Source organism: Coptis chinensis, chromosome 4 (genome assembly GCF_015680905.1).
Source record: "Coptis chinensis isolate HL-2020 chromosome 4, ASM1568090v1, whole genome shotgun sequence".
Lineage (NCBI taxonomy): Eukaryota > Viridiplantae > Streptophyta > Magnoliopsida > Ranunculales > Ranunculaceae > Coptis > Coptis chinensis.
The window spans coordinates 25,762,539-25,778,064 of NC_141459.1; the positions used below are offsets into that span (position 1 = coordinate 25,762,539).

The 15,526-nt window shown below is 34.5% G+C and overlaps 2 long non-coding RNA genes across 3 annotated transcripts; both read right to left on the reverse strand.

Annotated features, from left to right (window-relative positions):
* Positions 1-785: 785 nt before the first annotated feature.
* Positions 786-2,297, reverse strand: LOC147502918 (uncharacterized). Of its 2 annotated transcripts, XR_015220076.1 has the most exons (4): positions 2,095-2,297; positions 1,485-2,009; positions 992-1,396; positions 786-904 (listed from the first exon to the last, which is right to left on the reverse strand). It is a non-coding gene; the product is annotated as an uncharacterized LOC147502918 (long non-coding RNA). The 2 variants fall into 2 exon arrangements; XR_015220075.1 differs by having other exon boundaries at positions 1,485-2,297.
* A 2,510-nt stretch (positions 2,298-4,807) lies between these two features.
* LOC147502919 (uncharacterized) lies at positions 4,808-5,700 on the reverse strand. The gene is made up of 3 exons (XR_015220077.1): positions 5,414-5,700; positions 5,029-5,333; positions 4,808-4,893 (listed from the first exon to the last, which is right to left on the reverse strand). It is a non-coding gene; the product is annotated as an uncharacterized LOC147502919 (long non-coding RNA).
* Between the last annotated feature and the right edge of the window lie 9,826 nt (positions 5,701-15,526).

Below are 15,526 nucleotides of genomic sequence, written 5' to 3' on the forward strand. Positions count from 1 at the left end.
ATTTGAAACTCGCGTGCTGTCACAGTAAGTCTATACTTTAGTACACTATCTAACAGTAAGGGTAAGTTTTTATTTGTTGAAAATGCCATATACCTAAGAAACTACTCAACATACCTTACAAAGAAACACAAAACCGGATCTAATCATAAGCGTGGATGACTTACGTGTTCACACTGCTGAGGTTACAAAAGTGATCATCCAACTAAGCTCAACAAGTTCTCGTGAGTGAAGAGCGAAGCAACCTTACCACATGGCAATCAATGAGGTACTATTTTCTGAATTCAGCATCAACCCCGCTAATAACACGGAAGTTCAAAGGCCCAAGATCTCCAAACCGTGATAGTATGAATACCAAATAAAACAAAGTTTATACTTATCCCTAGTGGAAAATGAAAATATAAATAGAGTACTCTGTTATCCCGAAAGGAATCTTGCTCTTTAAAAGGAAGTCAACTATGGACTTCGTCATATGCTATATGATTACTAAACCTCTGATAGAGTGACAACAGAGTGGACTATTATTAAGCCCATGACTGTACTATTTTATTTTATTTTTTTCTTTGTTTCTTTTTTTTCCCCGGTAAACAATGACTATGTGAGATAAAAAATGTAGATATCACAATGTCACATACCAGACCATCACGACTGATGGGATTGCCAACTTCATGCTTGGAAGTACATGTTTGAAGCATTCCATCGAAAGTCCTTCCCATGTATTCTTGAACTTTTCAGAATAATTCACATAGACCTAACATAATTATCGAGATCCACAATGATATAAGCGGTGATAATCTTGCTCCCTTGAAACCAAGAGCAGTGCAATAAACTAAGACATAAACAAGTCCAACATTAAATGCCAGTGGCGATATTCTTGAACATCTTAGCTGTTGAGGGACTTAACAACCTGCATAAGGAAAAAGCAGTTCCAATAATATACAAAATATTTGAAAAAACAGTAAGCATAGTCAACAAATAATCATAAAATACATACCCTGCATATGGCTTTGATGAATATGAACCATATCCATTATCCCCAACCTTGCAAAAGAATGAGATCCAAGAAATAACAAAAGTTTAAATACCAAGAAGCAACAAATAATGGCATGGTGTTCCAACTGAACAACCAGAAAAGGGCACAAGAATAGTATAAATTATCATTCAAGGTATCCTCATTAGTCCAATTCGTCCTCTCCTATTAAAACACTCTCTTTACATAAATCCATTCGATCACAAAACAATACATCAAACCATTTATAATAATGCATACCTTAATATTACAGAAATGAGGATGATCCTTACGAATGCCAGTATCAAATATCGCCATTTTAACTTTGGCACCTGTATACCCTTTCGCCCATAATGTTTCATCTCCAAAAAGTGATGTAACTTGTGATTTCTGCATATATATATATATATAATGAAAAATCAGACAACATATATATAAATAAACTAGTCAAGTAATTAATATTGAAACTAAAACTAACCTCCATATTGAGCTTGTGACTACAACGCAATGTAAAATTACTAATCTCGGACGCATCATCAGTAAATGACATTGAACTAAAAATCTTCCTTGGCCTTTTCTTCGCATATGAAAAAGACCCAATTCTCTCCTCATTTAAGGTTCTAGAATAAGTAGAATCAATCGAAACATCTTTAACAAGACCTAGTTTCCTAAATTCATCACTAACTATACCCGAACTGAAATCATCAATTGACACAAGCCCAAAATCAGTTGCATAATATAAGAGAGGACGAATACCGAGAATGATTCATATCCACAAAGATTATTCCTAGAAGAAAGCAAGCCATAGGCACTTGCACTATCAATCCTCTGATCATATCCCAACGAAGTAACTGGGGGAACACTCTGCAACGCTGAATGAACCGGAACACCACCACCACTAGAGTAAATGGAATTGACAGCAGGGGTGTCACGGCCGCCTTCTCTATCCTTCAACACATCGTCACGAAGCCTCAAAACAACTTGAACCAGTGCATCTCTCACACTACCCTCCTCAAAAACAAAATATCAGTTTCGGCTACACAATCTGATTGTTTAAGATAAACTACAAAAAGTTTTAAAACCCAAACCTTTCGGTTTCGGAACAAGGTGAGGGCTCAAATATATCCATAAGGCACGTCTGAAGAAGATCCTTGGGCACCACTTAAATATGTAATAGGTCGTAGCTTCAACTTTTTCTTCCTGAAGTCGTTTATCATGTCACGTATTCCAAGCCAAATCATTGAATCAACAATTTGATATGATAGCTGCGGCATTTTTTGTCACAAAACTAAGTGTAAAAAAGATAGTATCATATATGAACCTCCAAGCCAATAAAAATAAATCCACTCACTCTATATCCAGCTGGCTGCTTGACACGAGACAGAGGATGTGGGAATTCACTAGTTGGCCTGTAATGCAAATCATACATATCATATTCATTTAAATTGGAAGTAAAAATAACATGTCCTGGGTAAATACAGATATCAGGAGGGAAAATTTAAATAAAAAGTTTCGAGAAGTTCATAGAGGCAACTGAAGGTTTATATACTACACAGTAAGACTTACGTCCATGGCATAGTGAAGAACACGTGAAGGGGTACTTTTAGAGCCTCCGCAACATGAGCATGTGCTGAACGACACTTGTCTATGTTAGAAATTGATTGCAATAAACATAAATCACATAAACTAATTTCAGAAAATCCATCAAACATAGAAGGTCAAATCTGACCCACCATCGTCGGATACATACATACTAAACTTCTCAGTTGGGTAACTGTACACCATAACTGATAAGATGGTGTTGATCACCATCATAGGTGATTCCAGTATTATCATGCCCTCTTTTTGGTGCAATAGAATCAAACTCGTCAAAAAAAAGAAGGCACGGTGCTGCAGCAGCTGCTTTTGAGAATACATCCCGGACTTGAAGCCAAAAATAGAACATCACAATAACGCACGTTTCAACTGCTCAACTTTAGCTTATTGCATATGTTCACAAGTTTACCTCCTGAACTGCATTCCGTATGTTCACAAGTCCGCCCACTTCGTCCCACCCAGTGCGGCCACCTTCCGAAGCAGATTTGGTAATATCACGCATGGAAATAACTGGAAGGAAATCATTCATCGCCTGAGAAAAATCTTCTCTTACTAATATAGGATTTTCATGATCCTTAACATTAGATGATGAACATAAGAAGCGGCCAATGGCAGCATGAATAGCCCTATCCACCAAAATTTCTTGCATTCATTAAAACAAAGTCTATGAGAATTAATACCATTTTGTACAATATTAAAGAGTAAGAACTTCATGGAGAAGATAAATTTACAAAGTATAATATATACATTGTAGTACCAGATCATAAGCATCGTATTCGTCACATTTGGAAGCAATGTCAAACAGGATCCGCCAACACCGAAAGCTTTCTTGAAATGGATCAGTCAACCTAGACTTCCAAGAGAACCCCTTCTTCCTCCTCCTTTATTCAGGCTGGGAACCGCAATGCAAAAACTTAATTTCATAAATTTGCATTGGCGGAGTTAAAAAGGGGTTAGAAAACTCACAAACCTGTAAAACAAACAAGCATACATATAATATAATCAACAATAGTGAAAATTATACACGTATATCCAAAAAAAGGTTCAGCAAGTTGCAACTAGAACCCTTATCCAATATGTCCAAAAAGATTACATAATTACAACTAGAAACATTAACCATACTTAATTCTTTTGTCAGCCTATATGTTCAAAAAGATTGTTAAATTATAACTAGAACATTAACCATACTTAATGTTTCTATCAGCCCATATGTCCAAAAAGATTTGCTAAACAATGTCCAAAAAGATTAGCACTAATCAACCATTCTTAATCATATTTCAACCGCCCATCCGCCCAAATCAGCCACCATCCATCAACATAACCATGAAGGGTTTTATTTCCATCTTGGGGACCATCATAGAGTAATGCATCACCCATAAACACTTCCTCAATATTGATCTTTTTCTCACCTCTAAGCACTCTTCTGCCATGACAAACATCTTTGTGCATAGGATCGGTCACCACAAACCCCTTGGCTACTTCATTACCTTCTCTATCTAATAGGATAACTCTAGGCTGGTCAGACAATCCTACACGAGAACTTGTCGCATCAGAAGGAGAAGCTAAATTTTGAGGAGACATTGGATATGGATTATGAGGTGAGTTTGAACCAAGAGGTGTATTCATCGCAGACTGTGGGGGGACAATTCTCGGTGCAATGTGAGCCGGTGATAATAGAAAACACATGTAAGGGAAAAATACAAGTTATATATATGCCTAGTTGTAAAAGTTACAAACTCACCAACAATAAGTTAGTCAAACTGGCAATGGAAGCTTTAACCTCAGCCAACTCTTTCTTGACATTGGGACTAGCACTAGCAGATGATGCCAATGCTTTGTCAAGTAAGTACTCACCAACCGCAGCATGTTCAACTTGTGCAGGTGAGATTTGAGAGCCAACAGCACGAGTACGCTCTTTTTTGTCCTTCCCAAAGACTTCAACCAGTACATCACCTTCAAGGTCTATGACCTTGCTAGTATCTTCCTCTCCCCTAATGCTTGCTTCAATAGCTTTCCTTTCTTTAATAGACTTCACTTGTTCCTAAAACAACAAACACAACCAAATAAGGACACCCATGTATATATACAATTTGGGACAAATAAACGTTCACCAACTGATACATGATTAAATTCAAGAATTTTTATTATGGTTCTCAACACATTTAAATGTAGAAAGGATAAATACTTACATATGCTACACGAGCACTCTCCAAAACGGATCCATCACGACGCTTGTGACCGGTTAGCCAATCGTCCTCTCTACATACTTTGACATTAGGGTTCTTTTGTTTCTACACAAAAATATATAAAATGATACTACAGATCACTTCTAATAATAAAGACATTGAGATAGGACAGTACCTTCTTGTAACAAAATGATACTACATACCACTTCTAATAATAAAGACACTGAGATAGGACGGTACCTTCTTGTAACGTATTTGGGCATATTTTTGTCGCCCAAGAGTATGACCAATGGTATTCATTTTCCTATTTGCTGCATTCTTTGCATTCTTTTGTACGACTTCAGGTCTGAATTCACGGGTCACAAACTCAGCCCAAATTATTGGATTCATACCATCTAGACAAGCAGTAATAGCAGCTTCCTTGCTTAAGGCTTTCTTTATGATCTCTTTTCGGTAGTTGCTTTTTGCAGTCCTAATTTAGTGGAAAACTCCCTCTGAAGTTGTTTATAAGCCAAAGCCATGGGCACATCATATTCAAACTCACCCTATCAAGAATTTTAATAGTTAGACATTCATTTTTAGTCAAGTTAAAATGATAACATTATTAACAAGAATTGAATGTTACCGCCAAAGCGTCCCACACTGCATCCTTAAAGGATTGTTTCATAAGCCTCCAATCCTTGTAATTCAATGGGATGGTTACTCGAATAAAATGCCCCAAGTGGGTTGCCCATTTTGCTCCATAAGGAGCAACAGCAGTGCCCTTACTAGACACCAAAACAAGCATCTTAGCCTTAACTGATGAAGGTGCTCCAGATGATTCAGATGTTACTGGGGGTGTTGCTTGACCTGATGGGGGTGGCTGCAAGGCACTAGGACCTGACGATTGACCACTTGATTCCATTAAAATATCCTGCAAATAGTGACAATTATATTGGATGCATATATTGGGCATTGCATATGTTAATCTTTATGTGAAATCACTACACTTCAAAACATAAAATCAATCACATTCAACTTTGAGGCACAACCATCAAATAAATTTTAGTGTACAATCATCAAACTTGCATTTAAGTTTCAAAAATAACACTATGAATCAGATAGCCTACATGCTTATACACAGTAAAAAAAACGTCCAACCTAGACAAAGACATTCATATGATGCTGATGCCGGATTATGTGTCTAGACATGGTTCTACCAAATCAGATTATTCTTATCACCAACAATCCATATATCAAAGAAGACGAAAAAAAACAAAACGAAATGATGTAGTTAAAAATTAGGCTATAAGTCTCATTTATAGAACATAACATCGACTAAAAAGTCAGTGGCCTTAAGTAGTTGGGAATAGGTACACTTCAAACAATTTTTATACATATTCTTGTTCACAAGTCATCAGTACAGGATGGAACACACTTTAAAACAGTTATTCATATACAATGGGGTTTTTTTTCTTGTAATACTTAACAGTTAAAACTTTAAACATTAAGTGAGACTAATTGATTTCAAATTAACAAACCAAAGGGGTACTGCAAATTGTAAACAAGACAAAATATTAAAACAAGTCAGATATTGCATTTAAGTTTCAAAAATAACACTATGAATAACCGAAATTTAAGTTAATCAACCACAACGAATAACTAATGAAAATGAACATATAATACACTTTTACGCTTAGTGAAAACCTAATTTTCAAAAAATTGAAAACCCAAATTACTTGTTACCTTGCTGAAAGCTTCTTCTCTAGGTAGGGCAATTTTATGTTGGAATAATGAATAAAGGTTTGTCCTTTGGGTACCAAAGCAACTAACTTGAAAAACCTTACAAGATCGACTAATAAACAAATTATCATCAGTCATGAGTTAGAATTGAGAAAGATAGAGAAGAAAAGGAAAAAGAAATACCTTATCTGACTCTTGGTAGAGGCGGCAGCGAGAACCAGCCGAGCTGAGGTATGTTTTCCCCCTTTCGTTTAATTACTTTTTTCATACTCTGACTCATGGGTATGTTGACCACTTGACATAATGAGTGCCGAGGTGAAATAATCCCGCTTAAATTTTCGCCTTTTTCTTTTGTTAATTGGTCTCACTTTCTCATTTTCATTTTAGCATCTGTCACAGTTTTTTATCCGTTAGTTAATATCTAGATAAACGTCACAAAGTAATCCCAGTAATTCAGTAACGGTTAAGTAACTTTGTAACGGAATAGTAACCGTTAGTAAATTACTAACGGATGTATAAGTGTTACAAACATGAAATTGCAATTGTTAGAAAATCCTTGTTATGGTGTAGTGTGGGTTGGGCTTTGTATCTAGTATCTTGCCCGTTGTCTAAAGCTGTCTCTTCTAGGGTTATGGTGAATCACTTGGATTGCCACGACCCACAGATGATAGTCTGTTTGTCAAGATTCAGACAAGAAACACTAGAGTTTGATGTTTCACTGTGTTGGCTTACAACTTCAATTATTGAAAAGGTCCTAAATGCAATTATACTAGAAAGCAATAATACTAAACTACGATGCAACTATACTAAGAATGAAATAAAAAGAATGAAGATTCGACTAACCTGGATGGCAGATCTTGTCTTTGAGATGTCTTTCAAGCTTCTTTCTTTCTTAAAAGGATGGATGATGCAACTAAAATTACCTCAAGATCCAAAGTTCTAATCTTGAAAGAAAACGTTAAACATAAACAACTTAAAACGGCAACGGCGCATTTGACACTCACTCTTTTTAGTGTATGAGATGGTATATGGATAATGTAGATAGATGATGGTCGTTGAACAAAATAGAAGCGTATCAAAACCTAATTATCTCTCAATAAGTAAAAGATGAGTAGGGTATTGTTCCACTTTTAAGTGTATGTTATGTGAAGGACAGGGCTGGAAAGGGGTTTGAGGGATTAAAAACTATGATTGTAGAGATTTTAGATTCTAATACTAAACTAAACTAAACTAACTAAACTATTGATAATTTATAAGAGAGGGAATTCAAGAGATTAGAATCCACCAATACTTTTGATTCAATAACTTTTTGCTTCATGGTTGTTCTCACAAGTAGACTATAATTAGGCAATCGAGCGAGTGTCGATGCCCTCTTGGATGAAACATCGTTAACAAATAACTCTACTTAAGGTTGTTCCTATATTTATGCTATTAATATCTTCTTTCCTTTTATGTGAGCTTGGGCAGCTATTCAATGAATCACCATCTAAGACAAACACAAGGAATACTTTCCTTACTCTAAAACACTACACAACTAGAAGAAAAGTAGAGAATAATAGTATAATATTCAATTACAATAAATAAAACTCTATTCTAGCATTATATTTAATTGCAATAAATAAAAGCATGTTACTAGCAAATATTTAATTGCAATAAATAAAACCCTAAACTAGCATGATATTCGATTGCAATAAATAAAAACCTTAATCTATACTTCCATCCCCTGGTCTGGGCAATGGAACTAATAACTAAACAAACATAAAGAACTAACCTGATTGGAGAATACCATGAAGCAAAAGAATTAACGAACCCTAAGCATCGACTTCATCTCCTCTCTTGAAGGAGAAGATTAGCCTTCCATAAAAAAGGAAGAACACGAAGAACGAGAAGAAGAAGAGTCGAAGAACATAAGACTAGAAAGACTAATTTATTAAACTCGACTAGTTAAAACCAAATATTTTATTATTAATCTCTCTCTACCTTAAGTTCTGGAGACAAGAGTATAAGTGAATTGGCAAATTACATGAGGCACTTAGTTCTTCTATTTATAGGGGTTACAATGAGTTCTAGAAGCATTCCAAACCGCCATTTGTTTCCTAATGCAAATTAACTTCTTTCAGAGTCCAACTTCATCTCCAAAACTGAGAAGGAATTGGCTACAGTGTCGTTTCATGCGTCTCAGATGCGAGAGCCGCGTCTCAAACGCGAGACTCTATTTTTCCTCCATCCTTCTTTCCTCTTTTGCAGGCTTTGGTCCAAGCAACGAATCCTTTTGCCTTGGGCTTCCAAATAGGCTTTAAAATAGGTCAAAGCCACATATTTAATAGCTTCAATTCCTTAGCCTTCTCTATGATTGTCCACGGGCTTCCCATGTGATCCTTAATGCTCCGAATTGCTCCGTTTTACCCCTTTTTCTCTAATATTCTACAAAACTCTCTTTTTCATCTGTAGAATCATAAAACATAACTTTCAAACACTATTAGTCTACTAAGATGGCTAAATAAGAGGCATAATCGAGGGTTAAATTGCACTTTTTGAGCACTTATCACCCCTACTTTTACAAAAGACTGATTTGCCCTCTTCCATTACATTTGAGACACCTCACTAAGTTTGTTTTATACTTTTCCTTTATGCTTTATCCTTTCCCTTTCTGATTTCTTATTGATCAAGATAGGTTTTAGAGAAAGCCTTCTTTTGTGTCAAGGACATTTATCTCTGGTCTTTTGAGTTAAGGACTTGACTTTCAGCTCTCTGGTTTGGAGTCCTTGACCTTTGACTTTGATTTTGACTTTTTCATACCAGTTTTGAGTCTCATAATAAACCTAAATAAGGTTCCTTTTGGTGTTAAAACGCAGCTTTTATGATAAGTGGTCTGAATTGCTCTGTAACTTGAAAAAGGCAATAAAAGCTATGCGTTGTCTTTTCATTATGCGTAAGAAAGGCTGTAATGCAGTAATAAGGGTAATAAAACGCACATTTGGGAGCTGATCAAGTGACATGATAGAAAATGAGCTCCCATTATTCAAAATATAAACACAATGGTTATAATTGTTAGAAACAAAGCCATATGCAACAACAACATTATGAAAAGTAATATACCATTAATGAGACGATTGTATTAACCCTTAAATAGACTTTCTAAGTTTACATACTTTATTAATTTTCATTCCCCTTATCTATCTATCTATATATATATATACACACACACACACTTGGTTGCTCCATGTATGTATCCTTATTAAATTTTCCATTCAAAAAAGCAGTTTTGACATCCATTTGATGTATATCTAAATGTAAATGAGCATGAATAGTGATGTATTTCTTGTTGGTGGAAGCTTCAACAATGGTTGTATATCAATAATGATTAATTAATAGAGCACACAAACACCTAAAACTAGGGTTTAAACATTCAATATGAAGAAAGAAAAATATTCAATAACAACCAGCCTAACAATGAAGGCATAGATTGATGCCTTTATATAATAAACTCGACTATGTACTAAATCTAATTGGAAACCATCCTATATCATTTGAGAAAGCCTTCTTTTGAGAAAGGCTTCTTTTGTGTTATGCTTTCTTTTGCCTTCTTTTGTGTTATACAGAAAAGAAGACTGATTTGCCTTCTTTTGCCTTTATACACAAAAGTTCTTTTACATTTGCGACACCTCACCAAGTTTGTTTTATGCTTTTCTTTTTCGCTTTTTGCTTTTGCTTTTTGATTTCTTCTTGATCAAGATAGGTTTTAGAGAAAGCCTCCTTTTGTGTCAAGGACATCTATTTTTGGTCTTCTGAGTTAAGGACTTGACTTTCAGCTCTTTGGTTTGGAGTCCTTGACCTTTGACCTTTGACTTTGACTTTTTCAACACTTTTTCATAGCAACTTCGAGTCTTCGTAATAAGCGTAAATAAGGCTCCTTTTAGTGGTAAAACACAGCTTTTATGATAAGTAGTATGAATTGCTCTATAACTTGAAAAAGACAATAAAAGCTATGAGTTGTATTTTCATTATACGTAAAAAGGGCTGTAATGCAGTAATGTAAGGGTAATAAAATGCACATTTGGGAGCTGATCACCACCTCCAAATAGCATTTTGTTTGTCCTCAAGCAAAGATGAGAGAAAAACTAAGATCACAAATGAGTGATTTATTATTAATTATACTAATCTCGTTTCGCGGAGTGCGATTTCATTGACTATATGAAACAAGACCTTAAACCACTAGAAATTCCTTAGTGGACGAGCTTTAAGCCTCGTGAGAGTTTTCTAGTGAAGGTACTCACAAACTTCTTCTATCTAGTACAAATGGTCTTATTTTCTTATTTATTTTCAGAAGTCTATACATCTCATTAGCGGGGAATAAGGACAAGCTCCTTGGACTTTGAATAATATATGTACAATAATTTAATCATTTATCTAATAATAAATGTACAAAAGATGAGCACTGAAATACAAAAGCAGAGTTATTTTTGAAACTTTTGGAGAGCGTCCTTAAGGTGGGCTCTCACAGGAATATGTTAAAACACAAACTCTCTGATAGATTCACTCAAGTTTCGTTCTCTCAAGTGCAGTGAACATTTATATTCCTCACATACACGAATGACGTTGATCACACTTTCCACTTATTATCACACCATCCTATTCCTAATTGAGCTAGATGTCTTTTATTAGGAGTTACGGGGCAAGGGTGATAGTTTAGAAAGAAAAAGGAAGGGAAAAACAAAAATTTGATAAGTTGAGAAATTGGGTCTTCAAAATACTTGTAACTAGAGAAGAACCTTGTTTTGTTCTTTGCTTCCGAATTATGATTCATTCTTTAGCCCTTTGGCTTTGTGACTCCATATGATTTTGAAATTTTGGGAGTTCTAACTTTGCTTTTGTTTCTTTTTGCTTTTGAAATCGTCTTTTTTTTATTTTGAACTTTTGGGAGATTCAATTTTTGACTCCTTTGATTTTTTTGGAGTTTTGGTTTTTGGTAGGTCTTTATTTTCTTATTTTTCTTTTCTTTTCGAAGCAATTGATCTATTTTTGTACAAGGTCTTCTCTTCTCTTTTTCTGATATCCATCCAATTCTCAACTTCGTCAGCTGGATAAGCTTTTTATTGTGTATTGTAACGGGTTAGGGATTTATGGTGAAGAATAAAAAGGCTTTTAGAAAATGGTGAAGTCTTAAAAGGGGTAACTAGAGGAAAAACTATCTTTTTAGGTTTTTAATGTTTATTTGGCTATATCGATCCAAAAAGGACATAAATTCTCTCTTAGGGTATGACGTGGTGATCAAGCAAGTGGACGTGTTGTCTTTCTATCCAGACATCCTTTGTGTCATCACTCAATAATCATTCAGATGAGGCTTTTGGCTAGATTCTCATAGGATATGGAACTTAATTATTCTAACCTTGGTCTCAGAAACTCACTGCTATATACAATCAAATGCTTAACATGCGATTCATGAAAAGACGTAGAAACTATTGTACGTATATTAGTCTTAGTTCGAAGAACAAGTCCTTACTCTATTGCTATAATAAGACTTCTAAACTTTTTATTCATCATAGAAAAAGGAAACAAGACTTTTTAATACTAAATAGAAAAATATTTTTGGTCTTTCTCGAAATCTTTTTTTTAGAAAGGAAGAAATATACTATTATATCTAATATAGAAAATGCATAATTTTTTCCAAAATGTTACTATACCACCCCCAAATAGAAATATGATTTGTCCTCAAAGTATGAAGAGATAAGGAAAGAGATTACCATAGAAACACGAGCAAAAACGGTGATACCCTTGTAATATGTTCTGCATGATGAAAATACACCACCCCCAAATAAGTTTGGGGCGTGGGTTGTTTGATATAGAACGAGAAATACATGGTTTTATTGTACTAAGGATAATTATTCTATTATGATTTTTTTAGGTTTTTGTATTTTTGAAAACATATGAAATGGATAAAAGAAAAATGGAAAATTTTGGCATGATGTATTTGTATTACCTTCTACTCATATACCAAATTCCACATGAAACAAATAAAACAAGCAGATAAAATTATATTACTAGTTATAATTATGCATAAGTTCTATAAAGAAAACAAACATCAAACTAAAGATAAAACATAAACTATAAACTATCTATACGGACACTATGGATTGGAGCTGCCTAGTCAGAGGTCGTGTGTGACTCGTCACGACGTCGAGAAGATCCTTCTCCTTGACGTCGGGTCCTAGCATGTCTATTGCTACACGGGAGTGCATCTCTAATGATGTGCAGTGTCTGAAGCTTTAATATTGTAGTGAGTATACTTCAAAAGAGTTTAGATTAAGAGTTGAGGTTCATCCTAAATTGTTTAGAGTTTGAGTGAGAGAGATATGAAGAAGAAAGATAGACTCTTGTAGGATTATATTAGAATGGTTCTAAACTATGAAAACTTGAAAGCTTCGATTGTTGTATTGAAATGAATTGAAAACATAAAGGGGAAGATTGATTAAAACATTGAAATGAAAGCAAGCAAACAAAATTGAAGATTGAAACAAAAACAAGTAAATAACAAGTTGATTTAAACAAAGAAAAGTAAATAACAAGTTGATTGAAATAAAGAACAAGGAAATAACAAGTTGATTGAAATGAAATAAAACAACAAGAAAAATAAAAAAATAAATTGAAAAACAAGACAAGAAATTAAACAAACCAAATGGTCTGGATCCTAAGACAATGGATGGGTACTCTCTCCCTTGTTTTTTGCTTATATACCCATACTTTTGCCATTTATAGATTTGCCCTTCTCCATTACAAACTAGACACCTCACCCTTTCACTTTTGCTTTTGCTTTTTGGTTTCTTTATGAACAAGGTAGGTTTATTGAGAAAGTGTCCATAATTTGAGATAAGGGCCTCCATATTTGGTATTTTGATTTGAGGACTTTGACTATTGACTTTGACTTTTTCAGCACTTTTCTATAGCAGCTACTAGTCTTCATAATAAGCGTGATTAAGGCTCTTATTGGTGCTAAGATGCAGCTTTTATGATAAGTGGTCTGAAATACTCCTTAACCTGAAAAAGGTAATAAAAGTTATGAGTTGTCTTTTCATTAAGCGTAAGAAGGACTGTAATACAGTAATATATGGATAATAAAATGCACATTTAGGAGCTAATCACCACCCTGAATAACATCTTGTTTGTCCTCAAGCAAGGATGAGAGAAAAAAACTAAGATCACAAATGAGTGATTTATTAGAAGTTATACTAGCTAATCTCGTTTCGCAGAGTGCGATTGCATTGACCATATGCAAAAAGGCCTTAAACCACTAGGAATTCTCTAATGGACGAGCTTTAAGCCTCATGAGAGTTTTCCAGTGAAGGTATTCACAAACTTCTTCTATTTAGTACAAAGGGTCTTGTTTCCTTATTTATTCTCAGAAGTTCATACATCTCATTAGCGGTGAATAAGGACAAGCTCATTTGAACTTAGAATACCATATATACAGTAATTTAATCATCTAAAGATAAATGCACAAAACATAAGCAATGAAATGCAAAAGCTGAGTTGTTTCTGAGGCTTTTGGAGAGCTTCCTTAAGGTGGGTTCTCACAAGAGTGTGTTGCAATCACAACTCTTTGATAGATTCACTCAAGGTTCGTTCTCTCAAGTGCAGTGGGCACTTATATTCCTCGCATACTTAAATAACGTCTAAAGAAACCGAGGTCGATTGATAACGTTTGCCACTTACTATCACACCATCCTATTCCTAATCGAGCTAGAGGTATTTTATTAGGAGTTACGGGGCTAGGGTGATGGTTTAGAAAGAAAAAGGAAGGGAAAAACAAAATTTGATAAGTCGAAAAACTGGGTCTTAAAAATACTTGTAACCAAAGAAGAACCTCGTTTTGTTCTTTTGCTTCTGAATTGTGATACATTCTCTTAGCCTTTTGGCTTTGTGACTCCATATGATTTTGAATTTTGGGAGTTCTAACCTTGCTTTTGATTATTTTTGTTTTTGATATCGTCTCTTTTTGATTTTGAACTTTTAGGAGATTCGATTGTTTTGACTCCTTTGGATTTATGGGGTTTTGGTTTTTGATATGTCTTTCTTTTCTTCTTTTTTTAAAGCAAATAACTGCTATGTTTTTGTACAAGGTCTTCTCTTCTCTTTCTCTGATGTCCATCTAGTTCTCAACTCATCAGTTGGGTAAGTTTTTTATTGTGTGTTATAATGGGTTAGGAATTATTGGTGAATAATAAAAAGGCTTTTAGAAAGGGTGAAGGCTAAGTAGAGGAAAACTATATTTGGCTATATCGATCCAAAAAAGGCCTAAATTCCCTAATGGGATATGGTGTGGTGATCAAGCAAGTGGATGTGTGGTCTTTCTATTCGGACATCCTTTGTATCAACACTCAATAATCATTCAGATGAGGCTTTTGGCTAGATTCTCATAGGATATGGAACTTAATTGTTCTAACCTTGGCTTCGAAACTCACTGCTATATACAAACAAATGCTGATGCATGCCATTCATGAAAAGATGCAGAAACTATTGTACGTATATTAATCTAAGTACGAAGAACAAGTCCTTACTCTATTACTATAATGAGACTTCTAAACTTTTTATTCATCATAGAAAAAGGAAACATGACTTTTTAATACTAAATGGAAAATATTTTTGGTTTTTTCAAAAAAATTTTGAAAGGAAGAAATATACTATTATATAGAAAATGTATAGTTTTTGCAAAATATTACTATACCACCCCCAAATAGAACTATGCTTTGTCCTCAAAGTATGAAGAGATAAGGAAAGAGATTACCATAGAAATATGAGCAAAAACAGTGATACACCTGTATTTTGTTCTTCATGATGAAAATACACCACCCCCAAATAAGTTTGGGGAATGGGTTGTTTGATATAGAACAAGAAATATATAGTTTATTATACTAGGGATATTTATTCTACTATAAAATCTTTTTAGGTTTTTGTATTTTTGAAAACATGCATGAAAGAAAAATAGAAAATTTTGGCATGATGTATATGTTTTACCTTC